We start from the raw sequence: 15,350 nt of genomic DNA, 5'->3' as shown, positions 1-15,350 counted from the left end.
AATAATGCCTAACTGTTCTTTGCAGATGGCTACATTGAAGAACTCAGGAGATCATAACTCAGGTCCTCAAATAACAACACCATCATTTTACATCTAAGTTTTTCACGTGTTGTGCAATGATTGCTCACAAGTGCCCCCAGAGACCTGGAAAGTTTCAAATCCCTGTGAAGAAGCATGGACAGATGAGGCCCATGGTTTGACAAAGCTCGGGATTCACAGACCACTTGAAACTTTGCGCCTACACAAGCCTTCCATCTCCTCGACAGTGGAAGCAACTCTGAACCACATTCACCACTGGGGGCAAGTGGACACCTCAGAGAACACTGGCCAGCGGATCGAGCCCAACACGGCACCTGGAGACACCGGGTTACCTTGTAGATTTTGCAATGGCAGAGTCATAATGCCTCCCGCTGCAGCTGCTGCTACCAGCCCTTGGATGTTGGTGAGATTCGCGGTAGGCAGTGTGAGGACCAGTCCTTGCTGCCCTCCTAGCTGTCCGGCCATGTTGAAGGGGATGAGGATAGGCTGGTTGAGGGCAGGTGTGCCTCCCGGCATCACGCCAGCGACGGCGGAGGCTAACTGTTGTGCCGTCAGAAGTGGCTGCAAGGAAACAGATAATCCTAGCTCACTTTCCAGTGGAACGAAGCAGGACATGGCCTTTTAAGGCATTTTATTCTACTTGAGCAGGGTCAGAAATTTCCTGAACAAGTAGCAAACAAGCATGCTCTATTCCAGAATGAACTAGTAGAAAAAAATAATTGAAATCACATTTCATTTGTTTCTTTGGAAAATTTCATTTGGTTTAGATTTCTTTTGAGGATCTCAAATACCTCTTAGTATACCCTCCACATATGTATTATTCTTCCACTGAATTTTCATTTGATCTTACCCTTATATATTTGAAATTCTCTGCTAATCTGTTCTGTGTTGTTCCAGGAAGAACTGAGTGGCATCAGAGGATTTTTTTTTTAGCTCAAAGGTAACAATAAATACTATTTTTTATTTACTAACTTAGCAAGAATAATGAAAAGAATTACATCCTGCTGGTGAGTCTGTAGTGACACCATTAGGGGGGTTTAGGACATGTACACAATCATAACCCTTTTGGAAAGCAATGTACAAATCTATATCAAGAGCTGCAAAAATATTTGACCTCTTTTGACTGAGAATATACTCCAGGGGTACAGCCTGAAGATAACATTCAAAAAGACAAAGCAGAGGCTCCTGGGTGGTTCAGACAGTTCAGCATCCAACTATTGGTTTTGACTCATGTCGTGATCTCATGGTTCATGAGTTTGAGCACCATATTGGGCTCCGCACTGAGAAGGCAGAGCCTGCTTTGGAGTCTCTCTCATTCCCTTTCTCTCTGCCCCTCCTGCTCTCTCTCTCTTTCTCTCTCTCTGAGAATACATAAACTTAAAACATTGTTAGAAAATTGTAAAAAGACAAAAGATAGATGAATGAAAATATACATTATGTTTTAAAATATATAAATGCTGAAACATACTTTGTTATAGTACTAAAGCTGACAAGATACTCCCTAATCGTTAAAGTGGGTCATTACGGCACTCTTTAGAAAAATAGAAAATGTTTATAAAATGAGAATACATAAAACAAACTGGATAATCATTAGGCAATGATAATGAAATCATTAAAATGGTGAAATCCTGTGTGGATGATTAAGAGATCTGAAAAAAACTACAGAAAAACAAAAAAATTTGATGTGGCTAACTTAGAAAATCTTTTATAGATGTCTCCTGTTATTACTCTAACTTTCTTTGCTCAGTTCATACAAGATTAAAAACATGTTTGTAGCTACTATTTCTCTGATAGCCACTGTTTGATGTGGAAAGGCAGACTCATCAGTGTGTGCTTTGGGTCCCCGATGTATTTGAGCCTGAGTGTGGGCTTTCCACCAGGATGACCTAGGAGAGATTCTTGTCCAGGTCAGGCCAAATGACTAGAAGGGTCATTGATCTTAAAGTTCTTTATCTAGTACTTTATCCCACCCTTTTGGGAACCTTGTGACATATAATCCCATGTCCACTTTTGTTCTAGAGGAACCAATACCAAACTCTTCTTACTGAGGGCTTTCAACTTCTTTGAGTTTAATGCAGAATGATTCCATGAAGTCAGAGGTAATAAAATATAGGGATAGCATGAAGCCCAATAAATTGCAGCCAGGCACTATTCTAATATTGCTGTGTGTGTATTAATGCAGTTGTCCTACCAATGAGATCCAGAGAGATTAGTAATTTGCACCAAGTCCCCTGTCTAGTGCACGTGGGGGGTTCATGTAATGACAGATTCTCCAAAGCCCACGTCTCACCCCCTCTCACCATTCACTCTCAATACAGGGAACTGTTTTAGAGAAGAACGAAGGGAGGAGGGCTGAACCCACTCTCTGGCCTACAGATACCCCACGTAGCTCCTTCTGGGGAGGCCTCTGCACAAGCCCTGGGGCATTCCGCAGCCTAGTTTTAGACCACTCCCCAGGCCTAGCTTCTGATGTTATTAGACTCTACTGAATTTACACACAGTAACTGCCTCTCTTTAAAAAAATAAATACAATTGCTCTAAAGACAAAATTAGCATATTGTTTACGAACAAGTACAAAATTAGAAATTGGTGCTTGGATGGCTGATGTTACATCACTGTCAGCAGTAAGAGCATGATAGGAAGGAGGGCAAATGGCGTGTTCTCAGACCATACAGGTCGCAGAGTCGAGGTCTGGGCACATAGGATTTTTTTTAACTGAATCCTTGGGGTTAAAACAGAGCATGCGCTCTCCGTTTGTCACAGTGCCCACCCGCTTCTCACTGTCTGGGTCTGTCATGCACTTATCTGACCCAGAGGCATGAGTTTGTCAACGCTGGTATGTTCACACACACATGCACACGCACATACACACACACACACACACACACACACAACATCACAAGCATGACGTTAGAAAAGGCATGGCCAGAGGAAGCTGGCTTCGGAGATTCCCTGTAGAACCCTCTCTGCGCTTCCATAGGCGAACAGACACCTCCCCAGGCTTTCTGCCCTTGAGCACCGAGGCATCCGTGCTCTGAGACAGACATTACGACCTGAGACAGATGTTAGGACTTGGTGGCAGCTGGAACAAGAAAGCCAAGACCACCACCCAAGCCCTTAAAATGGGGTTTGCACGTCTTCAGTCAGTGAGCCCTCAAAATGCTGAAAGTGATTAATTTCCAGAGACAACATGACAGCAAAAGAGAGAGAAAGGCTCATGTATCAGCTTCTTTTCCCATAAAAGCAGGTGAACTCCAAAAGCTTTCATACTAAATGACAGAGGTAAAACACACACACACACACACACACACACACACACACACAAAACACAACAGCAAAGATCCCAGCTTTTATAATTGTGTTCTACATCTCCATATAACCATGCCAGGCTGCAAAAAAACAAATATTAGACTTTAAAAAATAATGAATGTATTTCTTTATTAATGCAAGAGCTGTATGTGATGTACAGTATTGTCAAACCCAATAAGCTGAACTTGCATTAAAATTGCATTAACTTTTTTATATTAAATCACATCTTGTATTTCAAAAATGGCTATCGTAAGGTTGAAATAACTTAATTTCCTTCACACTCCAGTCATTAAAGTTTTACTTTCTACAAGGCTGCATAGTAACCAATGGCACAGTTGTAGTGGATTTCAAGGAAAAAAAGAAAATATTCCAAATGATTAAAACCAACATTTCCCTTTAAAAAGAGAGTTCTGTGAACACTTTTTTTCCTTGATGATAGTTAATAAATAATGTAGTCCTACAATTTCCCCATATGAAAATTTATTGCCCCGTGTGCTCTGTTGGAGTTGATTGGATTTCACTCGTTATTATTTATTTGGTTATTTATATGGTTGAACCATCCTAAATGCAGCACTAATGGAAAGCAGTTGAAAGATACTGACCTGCGGCCCAACCGGGAAAGGGAGGTGGGTCTGACTGCCTTGGTGTTGGTCGGGAGTGCCTGGGTCTGATAGTGCTGGGTTTCCTCTGGCCCCTGGAATTCAAAAGAGAAGCACTCCCTTAATATAAGATCCAGCACATGACCCCATTTTCCTGTGATGTCACATAACATTAAGGTACAGATGACACGCCAGAGTGGTTTATCAATAGCTCGTGCTCAAATCACTTGTCAACTGCATAAATTATGCTAACAGATATTCAGGATGGCCAGTTATTCTGGGAGGGAGAAGGCTGGGGGCGGGGGAGGGGGTGGAAGGGGGAAGGGGCGTGGCACCATCATCAGTGGCACTAATAGGCCTGCGTGAGCCATCAGTTTGCATAGGGGATGCCGATGCATGGCATGGGTGGGAAACTGCCTCCTTTATGCACAGGCTGGCAACAGCTGATCTAATTTCCTAAAGCCAGAGAAAGCGTGATCTCAGACATGACCAAGTACATCTATATTATCCCTTAATATGGCTTCATACCCGTAAGCCTTTTCTCCATGCATATAGCGGACACCAAATCCCAGGAATGTGTTTTCCTAAGGACAGCTTTTTTGCAATGACCTTAGGTGATATCCTGAAGAGCACGTGGATCTCCTGAAGCAAGTTTTCTGGGTGCTAACTGAAAGAGCAGGAATTCCTCACCAACTCCAGGGGGCCCCACTATTCTAAGCATAGAACACAACGTGCTTTCCTTGCTTGGAATCCTGTTGGATTCCAACAAATCATGAAACCTGAAATTCCACCAAAAGACCAAGTCTTTCATACTGTCTTTTTTAAAAAAAGTTTTTTAATCTTTATTTATTTTTGAGAAAGACACAGAGTGGGAGTGGAGGAGGGGCAGAGTGAGAGGGAGACACAGAATCTGAAGCAGGCTCCAGGCCCTGAGCTGTCAGCACAGAGCTGGACGTGGGACTCGAACTCCTGAACCGCGAGATCATGACCTGAGCCGAAGTCAGATGCTTAACCAACTGAGCCACCCAGGCACCCCAAACCTTCTTAAACAGGATCGCATCTCTATATGAGCTTCTGGGTTTTGTTTCAGGACAGACTGGAGCAGGAATGCAGTGGCAGTAACAATAAATAGATGAATAAGTGAACAAAACAAACAAAAATAAGGAAATAAAACCAACAGCAATTTTTGAGGGGTTTTACTCGGTAGCTTTTGTTTTCTTGGTGGTTTAAGTCCAATTCCAAGCCACCCTTAATGAGATCCTCTTTCCTGATGTTTGTCCTATGAATAGCAAGTGGAAGACAATTCAAACCCTGTTTACCAGCATGCCACGGACGAGCAAGAAAAAAGATGATTCTGTCACGCTTATAAATTTTAAAGAAGGTATTATTGGCTCATTTAAAACAAATTCTTCTATATATTCTCCAAAGGGACAGACTTATAAATAATGGAAATGTGGGGGAAAAAATACTCCAGCACATTAAGCTACAAATAAAATTGACTGCTACATATTATTCAATTGACTTCTATCTCCACTGCGATGTGTCAATCATAACCGCATTTTATAATAGGATTAAGCAATAAATGTGCAAAGCCATTATGCAGAACTCTGAAAATCTGATTAATTTGTAATATTTTTTTGCGCAGAAAGTCAGGAATGGACACTGCTTGGGGAATACTTACAAGCATTCTATTGAAATTCCTAAATTGATTTGGAACAAACTAATAAAAACACAGACTTGCTGACATTTTATAAAGTGAATTCTGTCAAAATATGTTTGGCATTTTAATGATCGCTGTCATTTAATAACAAGGGTGAGATGACCCATCATAAGAGGCCCACAATTTCCTCATAATGTGCAGGAGACTTTCCTTCTAAATTTTTTATATACGATTTACTCATTATGCTTGAGTAGCCAGGCACTTGAAACTGTGCACTATCCAGGGTGAATCTTATATGTTCTGTTCTCATAGAACCAAGTCCAATTTCACCTTCAAATTCTCAGTAAGAGCTTTATGCACTTTTATTGAGCAAATCCAGCTCCCTAAGCGTACCAATCACCAATCACCAATCCCATACCAATCACTTAGGTGTGTTCCCAAATAGCTAAAAATACACTTTGGTGTAGTTTTTGAAGATACTTTAAAATTTTTCGTGGCTTCCTCGTACTCACCGGGCACGGATTTTTATGCCAGACTGAGAAAAGAGAGTTTTACAATACACAGGAAAAGAGAAAGCCCCTTTTCCACAATGAAAACACGTGTATGTCTTAATTTCAAAGAAATTTCTATACTGTTATTAGTCCCTCATGCCTCAGATTTCTTTCATGCAAACCAGGCTCACTTTTGGACACTGTTCTTTTTATTTTTAATTTCTTTTTAATGTTTATTTTTGAGAGAGTGAGACAGCACGTGTGTGTGTGGGGTGGGGGGAGCCGAGAGAGAGAGAGAGAGAGAGAGAGAATCCAAAGCAGGCTCCAGGCTCTGAGCTGTCAGCACAGAGCCCAATGCGGGGATCGAACCCACGAAGGTCGAGATCATGACCTGAGCCAAAGTCAGACACTTAACCAACTGAACCACTCAGGCGCTCCTGGACCCTATTCTTAATGACATGCCATCATAAGGTTTAGGATCTGGCCCACCCAGGCACTGTGTCATCAACATGGTGTGTCTGCTGCCCATAACTGTACACTGATTACATCTGCTTACATTTTATTCTTTGTTGCTGGAAGCCCTCACAAGCACACGGCACCTTGTTTTGAGCCTAGTTATTCTCAAAAATCATGTTCAGTGCAGTACAGGGCATTTCCACACAATTTCATGTGTAAAATGAAGTCTTTCACAGGCTTTAGAGGAGATTATGTATGCTCTCCTGCTTGGATCAAAAAGTAATGTTTCTTCTTAATGCGCATCTCCATTTTCCCCAAACACATGTATCATGCTTAACCTTGTAGGACCATAAACTAATCTGTCTGGTCGGAAGGCAGTTCCCAAATCAGGGGCCTTGTGGGAGCCAGAGGGGAGAATCCAGCAGTCAGAATAAATAGATGACACTGGTGAAGGATTTCTAAGAGATTTGAAGCAGCACTTAGGCACGCGTTAGCAGAGATTTGAGGTCACCTATTTCCATGGCCACAGACATGAAAACATGAAATTAAACAGGCGGGCAGTTTCCTCTGATCAGGATCCTAGGAAACATGCTACCTCTCTTGGAGATCAAGGATATCCAGAAAGCTCTCTTTGACCCATCCTGAATTTAATAGCCTGTGCTTTTCAGGCAGTGACCGTGAGCTTTAGCAGATCAGACGCAGTGTCCACTTGCTAACCACTGCACACTCAGGCCCTAATGCAGGCATGTCCTTTGCATCGGTTGAATGCAATCAGTGGAAACAGAGATTCGGCTTTTAATTTGGGGGTGGTAGAATTTCCATTAAGACAGGTAATGGCATCCACCTATTTACTAGTGTTTAGTATAAACCTTGGAAATATCTTTAAATTATCAGCTTATTGGCAAATTCTATCGCAATTCCAATTTAGATACAAAAAGGAGGTTGGTGTAGAGCGCCTGGGTGACTCAGTTGGTTGAGTGTCTGACTCTTCATTCAGCTCAGGTCATGATCCCGCAGTCATGGATCGAACCCGGTGTTGGGCTCCATGCTAAGTGTGGAGCCTGCTTAAGATTCTCTGTCTCCCTTGCTATGTCTCTTTCCCACCCCTCCCCACTCTTTCTCTTTAAAATAAATAGTAAAATAAATATAATTTTAAAAAAAAAAAGCAGTTTTGTGTACAGTTTAAAAGGAAGGGCTCTTTTATTTTAAATTTTTTCAATTTAATTAATTAATTAATTTTTTATAGTTTATTGTCAAGTTGGTTTACATATAACACCCAGTGCTCATCCCAACAAGTGCCCTCCTCCACGAGCAAGGGCTCTTTTAAATTTTAAACTCTGCCTAGGTTTACCTCTGCTACTTAACTAGGTATGGGAACTTGGACTTGTTTTCCAACTTCTTTATGCATCAGCTATCTCCTGCAGAAGTTCAGAGTAATAGCGCCTCCTTCGTAGGGTTGCTGCCGTAAGGATTAAATGAGCACACGGACTTGTAATTTTCTTGGAACAGTGCATCTTTGTCCCATACGAGCTAATTTTTTTTTTACTACTATTAATTGATAAGCTTCACTTTATAATTTAATATATTTAATATTATTGAATTTGCCCATAACGTTCACCTGCCCCAAGTCAACTCGACACCTACTCCAGTCCCTGTATGTGCAATCTACATTCTCCCCCGTGCCACCCTCACTGTGTACTCCGTACCGTTTGATGAATGTTTGCAACGGAACTTTAGGAGCCTATGAAGCCAGATGTTTACATATAACACTTCCTTCAGTCCGTGATAATGTGATCAGGGACTACGGCAAAACAATACTGGCAAACAGCTTCCAAATTCTCAGACGAGGGCTTAGACCAGTAGTTCCTATCCCGGCTGGGAATCTTGGGTTCGTGGAGTTTCCTGGACACAGGGGTTCACATTGCTCACGAGGCTACGGATGGAACAGCTCAGGGGTGGCAGTGGCTCCCATGTATGTTTTATAAAACCCGCCAGGGACTGAGGACCACAGGGTTGGGGTGGGGGTGTGTGGACCACAGTGGCGTCGATGCCGCCCACAGAAATCTGAATCTCCTTTCACTGACGAGCCATACATGACTAGTTCTGTGAACAGCAGAACAGCTTTGGCTGGCATTGCCTCCTCATCTGCCGAGTGTCTTCACCCGGAACACTCTTCCGTCTTATCCTGGTTGGCTTCTAGCTCAGCAAGGGAAAGAATCATCTCAGATACATCTATTTTGTAATTATGATTTGTTCACAGGTAATCCAAGGAGGGTAAAAACGGATTTTAAAGAGATCCTAATATAAAATTTGAAATAACTAAACAATAGGAGTCAATTCTCCAGATATACAGGGATCCCTGGCATAAGTCTGGTACAGACAGGAAAGGTCATGACTAGGAGTTATGCTAAGACAAAATTTAGTTTTGACTGTTAAAATGTCTGCTTGCCAGCCCACTGGTTCATTCCACAGCATCTTCCCCGTGTCACTCTCACATCTGAAACCTGGAGGCCATTTGCGGATCCCTCTGCTCTGGAGGGACCAGGCTGTCCACAGAACTGGGGGGACACACCCAGATCGTGGTCTCGTCCCTCTGGTCCCTTCCACAGCGGACAGACAGCCCTGCGAGTTCCAGGATCCCACTCAGCTCAAGCGGCGAGCTCCTGAATGGCCGCAGCGTGTTCCTCCTAGCAAGTTAGTTTTCTTTTGCAAATTCTCTTCCTCTTCTCTACTCCCCTTCCCCTCCTTCCTCTTCTTCCTCTTCTCCTCCTCTTCCTCCTCCTTCTTTTTGGGTACAATGCATTTTCATTAAAAAAAAGGCAAACCAAGGCTTGGCACCTCTCAGTTACTCTATAAGTAAAAAGGGGGACATTCCACTAGTGTATTAAGTGCTCCCAGCCCCCCAGCCCTTTGGGGAGTTGGTTTTTGCAAATACACAATTTTAAGAAACAAAAAACCGTCTTTAAGCCGGAGAGAGTATAGTCCTTTCTGGAGCCTTATCCCATTCCCTTTGCAAAGTGGATACAAGTTCGGGAGAGACTGAGAAGGAACTAGAATCGCAAATACGAATTGCTCATCCAGAATAAACCAGTTCCTCTTTCTCCCACCTGCCGAGCCCTCCTCCCTGTTCAGGGCCTAAGACTCTCTTGTTAGTGAACAATGCATTTTTAACGAATTGGTTTCTTCAGAGAAAGGGTTTGGGCTTCTGCCCTCTATGCATTAGCACAGACATAATCACATGAAGGTCACAGGGATCTCTCAGCTTTTCCTGGTGTTCAGACCTCCCTTACCCACTGTTTGCAGTTTTCACCAGCGAGTGAGGTGATGCAAAGGTTGCTTATTATAAGATGGACTGTTGAATGCATTATTATTTCATGTTGAGCATGTGAACCCAGCTAAGCAGGGCAGAGGCCCCTCTAAATGAAACTTCCCTTTCTTTCCATTTCTTCAAGATCACTAAATGCCAGGAAAGGAGTGGAGGAGTCTCTAAAATTCTTGAGCCACTGCCACTGTTTGCCACTGTGCTGGCCAGTCGGGATTTCTTTAGGATACTGGCCACACACATATTTATGTACAGAACCCTAGCCAGACCCCTGGTGAAATTGGAGACTGTAAAGTAATAAGACACACTTAAAAAGTAACTGTTCATTCATTCACATGAGAGTTTGTATGTTTTTCCGAGTACTCATTGAGGCCTGGAGAGCAGAGAAGGTCTGACGACACTCATGGGAAAAGTAAATTTCTTTACTTTCCTAGCAGGTGACTTCCCAGCCCTTCAGTGGAGGGAAATCCAGTTTTCTTTGAGGGAGAGGTCTAGGTGCTCAGTGGTTCTCAATGCTGAGATTTATTTAAAGACAACACGTGTGCACTGGAAGTCAAAAGGAGATTTGAGATATCTAGATAAAGCATAACAAGAAATCCTATAAATCCCTTATTTGGATTTGATTATCTTGAAGACATTTTGATAATATCTACCAAAAGTATGCAAAAATGGCTTTTGATCTGCATGTAGACTTAGTCTGTGCACATGCTGTAGAACTCTAGAACACTTCAAAGACATTCTTTCCCCTCCTTTGGAATTTACTAAATCTCCCTCTCGTCTTCTTCCGACAATTGTTTATCGTTTGTTTTCATCTCCATCTAATTAAAAGCACAGCTAAACTCCTGTGATACACAGGCCAATAACATTCTCAACTTCTGTAAATGCTTCCTCTTGGAAAAGAGATGAAAAAACAAAGAGAGTCCTCAAACACGCTTAAGCAAAATTCCACTTCCTATTGGCATATGGAGAGCTTTGGGGTATGGATTATTCCTCGAGTGCTGCTGTCTCCACAAGAATAGCAGTTCTTCGAGGGCGAAGACTCTTTCCAACTCCCCTTTGCATCTCCGGCAAGTCTGTATATACGCATGGGTATAAAAATATCCCATGCATGTGGTGTTTATGTATGTTGTAGTGAGTCGGTATTCTTAAGATCATGGAGATGTGCATCCCAGTGAACTGAAACCATCGAGATGCAGGTTTTCAGCCACCTGAAAATGGCTTGTCTAATTATTCAAATGCCTTTTTAAGTCAACAATGCTTTCAGCCCAGGGCTGAAGTCTTCGCTCTCAACTGATGGCTGCGACTCTGGCACAGCCCCATGGACGAGAAGGTTGAGTACATCCCGTGCTTCGGTGCTCATCCATGGAGCCTCCGTTCGCGCTTCCCCATGCTTAACCCCCACCCCAGGCCCAGCTCCACAGTCTGTGAGGTGCAGTGCAAACTGAAAATGCAGGTCCCTGGCTGGAGGCTAGGAAGTCCATCTCTTTCCTGGGGCTGCTGTTTGAATCCATGGCACACGGTGGCGGGGGGGCGGGGGGGGAGCCCAAGGGACTGCAGCCTCCCTACTGGGATGAGCTAAACACCGGGACGAGGGGTAGGCGGGAAGCCTCTGTTAAGCCCTCCACTAAGCATGTGCCCCTCTCTGCACCTGACCCAGACTTCCCAGAAAGGCAGAAAGGAGAAAGTGACAGCTATAGTCAGGCTTCCAGGGGTCCTGGGCTCCAGGGGTAGGGACAGATCCTGGGGAAGTGAGGAGATGGCGGCTGGGTCTCCAGAGGCTCCAAATCCCCACCCACATGCTTTTGCTGTCCCATCAGACTTTACTTACAAGACACAGTTTCAAAGATAAATTATTAAGAATTGCAAGACAGTGACCTCAGAGCACTAATTCACACATAGGACCCTGCTGGGTGGGGAGCCCTGTGTGCCTATAAGAGCTACCAGGCCCATGAAGCGGTCCCTGCCCTTGGCTCACTGTCAGCTGCCATTGACTCAGTTTCCACACAATTTTGGCTTGCTCATTTTCTATCAAGAGACTTCCTTTATAAAGGGTCCTCAAATTTTCAAAGTTGTACCTAAACCTACAACGGGGAGCCATTTTTTTCCAAATCAACACAAACTCTGAAAATAGCATTTGTGTGTACAGAGGAGTTTAGACACTGTATCTTTCCCCAACAGGGAATTGAACTTATAAATCATCAGTGCATCTGCTATACATCACTACCACATAAATATACTATTTGGTAGGAAATTAAGATAAAGCATTGTTTTGTTTTCTATGACTTCCTAGTTACCTATGCTTAAAATGGAAAGGCGGGGCATGAATCCCAAAAGGGAAATCATATAGAAAATGTCACATGTTGGAGCACCTGGGTGGCTCAGTCGTTTAAGTGAACGACTCTTGATTTTGACTCAGGTCATGATCTCAGAGTTGGTGAGTTTGGGCCCTGTGTCGACCTCTCTACTGGGCTTGGATCCTGTTTGGGATTCTCTCTCTCCCTCTGTCTGCCCCTCCCCTACTCAAGTGCACGCTCTCTTCTCTCTCAAAGTAAATAAATAAACTTAAGAAAAAGATGTCACGTGTCTCTCTTCAGCTGGAGACCTAGCTTTCTACCAGTGTTGTGCTTTCACTAACAAAAACCACGGCCTTTCCCTTCTGACTGGCCACCGGACCATCGCCAAGCTTCACAACAAGGGGACGTGCTCTGAATACTCCAGGGCAATGTGCTGGGCCTCGTGTTAAAGTTCTCCCACATTAAGCTACCTTTGGTACAATATGCAAGAATGTCTAAGAACTGACTATAAATGTGCTTGAAAAACGGTCAAAGCTGTTAAATACTCTGCCTTAAAGTTTTGGTACAAGCTTAGGTGAAAATGTGTGTGTGTACACACACGTGTATGTGTGTTTACGTGTGTTTTGGAGTGGGATGAGGCCAAAGTGGGGGAAGCTAGTCCACTTTTTCTCACCTATCACCTCTGCTGTAGAGCTGCACCTTTCAAGTGGTGTGGGGTAGAGGCCCGTGTAGTTCTTGCTGTAATATCCCACCCTCCAGCCTTTTCTAGCAATATTCAGGTTTGTTTTCTAATACCTCCAGGCCTCTCCTTGTGGCCCCACAGCCGACGGGGGCTGTCCCACCGAAAGTCTCATTAGGAGATTTTAAACTCTGTCATTGGATTGAGGCTCTCAGCTGAGCAGTCTCACATGGGTACCTGGAAACCCAAGCCTGAAAGGGAAGGGGAGGCAAAAAGAAATTGCTGTGTCACGAGGCGCCTGGGGGCTCAGTCAGTTAAGCGTCTGACTTCGGCTCAGGTCATGATCTCACAGTTCGTGGGTTCGAGCCCCGTTCCTGGGCTCTGTGCTGACAGCTCAGAGCCTGGAGCCGGTTTCAGATTCTGTGTCTCCCTCTCTCTCTGCCCCTCCCCTGCTCACACCCTGTCTCTCTGTCTCTCAAAAAAAATAAATAAATAAAAATGTTTTTAAAAAATTAAAAGAAAAAGAAATTGCTGCGTCATGATCACAGAGGCCCAACATACTGGTGCCAGACCGGAGTTTCAGGGAAACCACAATGGTGGACCATCCCCCACTCCTCCTCCAAGACCTGGGGCCTGAACCCTGTGCAACCCTTCAAAGGCAAGGAGGCTGCTGATCTAGTGTTCAGAATATGATTCCACCATGAGCTACAACAGAATAAATCATGATTTCAAATGGACATGATGGCCTCTACACGAATGGTACAAGGTCTCAGAGATGCCCAGCGCAGAAATGTGTGGTCCTCCATCTGTGGTGGCTGCATTTGTGACGGCAGAGATCAGGTGGTTCGACCGTCACCCACCCCTGACTTCCTTAGACTCTGAGGTTTCACACAGCAGTCAAGTTAAAGGAGCACGTGAATCATGTGTGAATAGAAAGATCTCAACATTTCATTTTTCCGAGCAAAAATACCTTTCAAAACTGCCATGAACTGTCATTATCATATAACGAAGGCAACTGGATGCCCTTCTCTCACCCTGTAGGGGGTGTTTATATTTAAAAGACAATCCTTTAAATAGAAAAAATTTAGCTTAAAGAAAAACTGCACTGAATTCTTTTTTCCCATTATCCTTTTGAATAGCGTCTGTTTAGAAGTAGTGGACACTAGTCAGTCACACAGCATTGGGGACCTTCTCGTTGACATGGGAGGCTTTGAGGACTCAGGACACCTCTCCCTATACTCTTCCAGAAAGAGAGTACGTCTGACAAACACTCTGAAAATGTTTCTTCTTGGAATAACTACTTTTTTTTTCCCTCATTCCTTTTTTCTAGAGATACCAATATATTTTTTTATATCTATAAAGTTCTGTGTGCTAATACACTAATTTCTTTATATATATTATTTTGTCAGCCCTTACAATAACCCTAGGAGGTAAGTTTATGATTATTATGTCCATTTATGTAGGAAACTAAACTTTTTAGAGCTTAACTCACTATTACATAATAAGTGACAGAGAGGCGACCCTATCCCAGGTCATCAGATCAATGAAAGGCTCTTGTCTTTATGAGCTAGACTATCTACTACCCAAATATCTCATAATGGCTTTATGAGCTTTATTCATGAACTGAATACTTTTCTGGGCCAGCCACTTTGGTCTGTAATTTAGATACATTTTCTCATTTTATCTCTACAGTAATCCCTGTAAAATCATTCCCATTTTATGGATGTATAAACTAAGATTTAGGCAGGTTACCTAACTCACTTATTTATGGTCACACACTGAGTGACAGCATCAGGATTTGAACCGAGTTCTATTAGACTCCAAGACTACACTACCCTATAGTCAAATGCAAGTGTTTAGGGAGATAGAACCTAATAAAAGCCCAATGCGGAGATAGAAACCATGTTTTTCAGGTATTTTCCTAGTGGAACTTGGCTCTGGAGACCTCTAGGTTCCAGGCCTGGGAAAGTGGGTGATGGAGGCATGGAAATGGCACAGGATGGGAGGAGGGTGGAGCGTGGGCCCCACCAGACATGAGCTTTTTCTCTGCCCCATTTTTTCGCATACAGACTGACAAATTCCTAAGAAATAAGCACCTTCGTCTTCTTTAAAACAGTGTTCATACTGAGCTACATGACAGCTGCGCTCTTAGTTTAGGGTCTACATTCTCAGGGCCCAGTCTCTGGGCCAACAGCCCCGGCGCCACCGAGCACCGTGTTAGAAAGGCACACGTGCGTGTCCCAGCACGTCCAGGTCTGACACCCACTGAACCAGAACCTGCGCTGTGACAACGCCTCCGGCTGGTTCACACCCACCGCAAAGTCTGAGAAGTACCGGTTTCGGGTGTGTAAGTCCGTCCTTTCCTTCTTCCCCCCCTTCCGTCTTTTCTCCCTCCCTTCCTCTCTCCTCCTTTCATCCCTTCCTGTTTCCCTTCCCCTCCCTCCTCCCTCCCTCCCCCTCCCTCCCTTCCCCCTCCCTCCCCCTCCCTCCCTTCCTCCTCC

General features: G+C 43.7%; 1 long non-coding RNA gene across 1 annotated transcript in view; it reads right to left on the bottom strand.

Annotated features, from left to right (window-relative positions):
* Positions 1-379: 379 nt before the first annotated feature.
* LOC120226553 overlaps positions 380-15,350 on the bottom strand; it is a 49,744-nt gene continuing 34,773 nt past the window's right edge. The window contains exons 2-3 of the long non-coding RNA XR_005527048.1: positions 3,951-4,042; positions 380-600 (exon numbers count right to left, since the gene is read on the bottom strand). This is a non-coding gene — a long non-coding RNA (uncharacterized LOC120226553). The remainder of the gene's footprint in view (positions 601-3,950; positions 4,043-15,350) is intronic.

Source organism: Hyaena hyaena, unplaced genomic scaffold (genome assembly GCF_003009895.1).
Source record: "Hyaena hyaena isolate Hyena2069 unplaced genomic scaffold, ASM300989v1 scaffold_1738, whole genome shotgun sequence".
In the NCBI taxonomy this organism is placed as follows: domain Eukaryota; kingdom Metazoa; phylum Chordata; class Mammalia; order Carnivora; family Hyaenidae; genus Hyaena; species Hyaena hyaena.
This window is presented reverse-complemented; position numbering and strand designations above follow the sequence as displayed.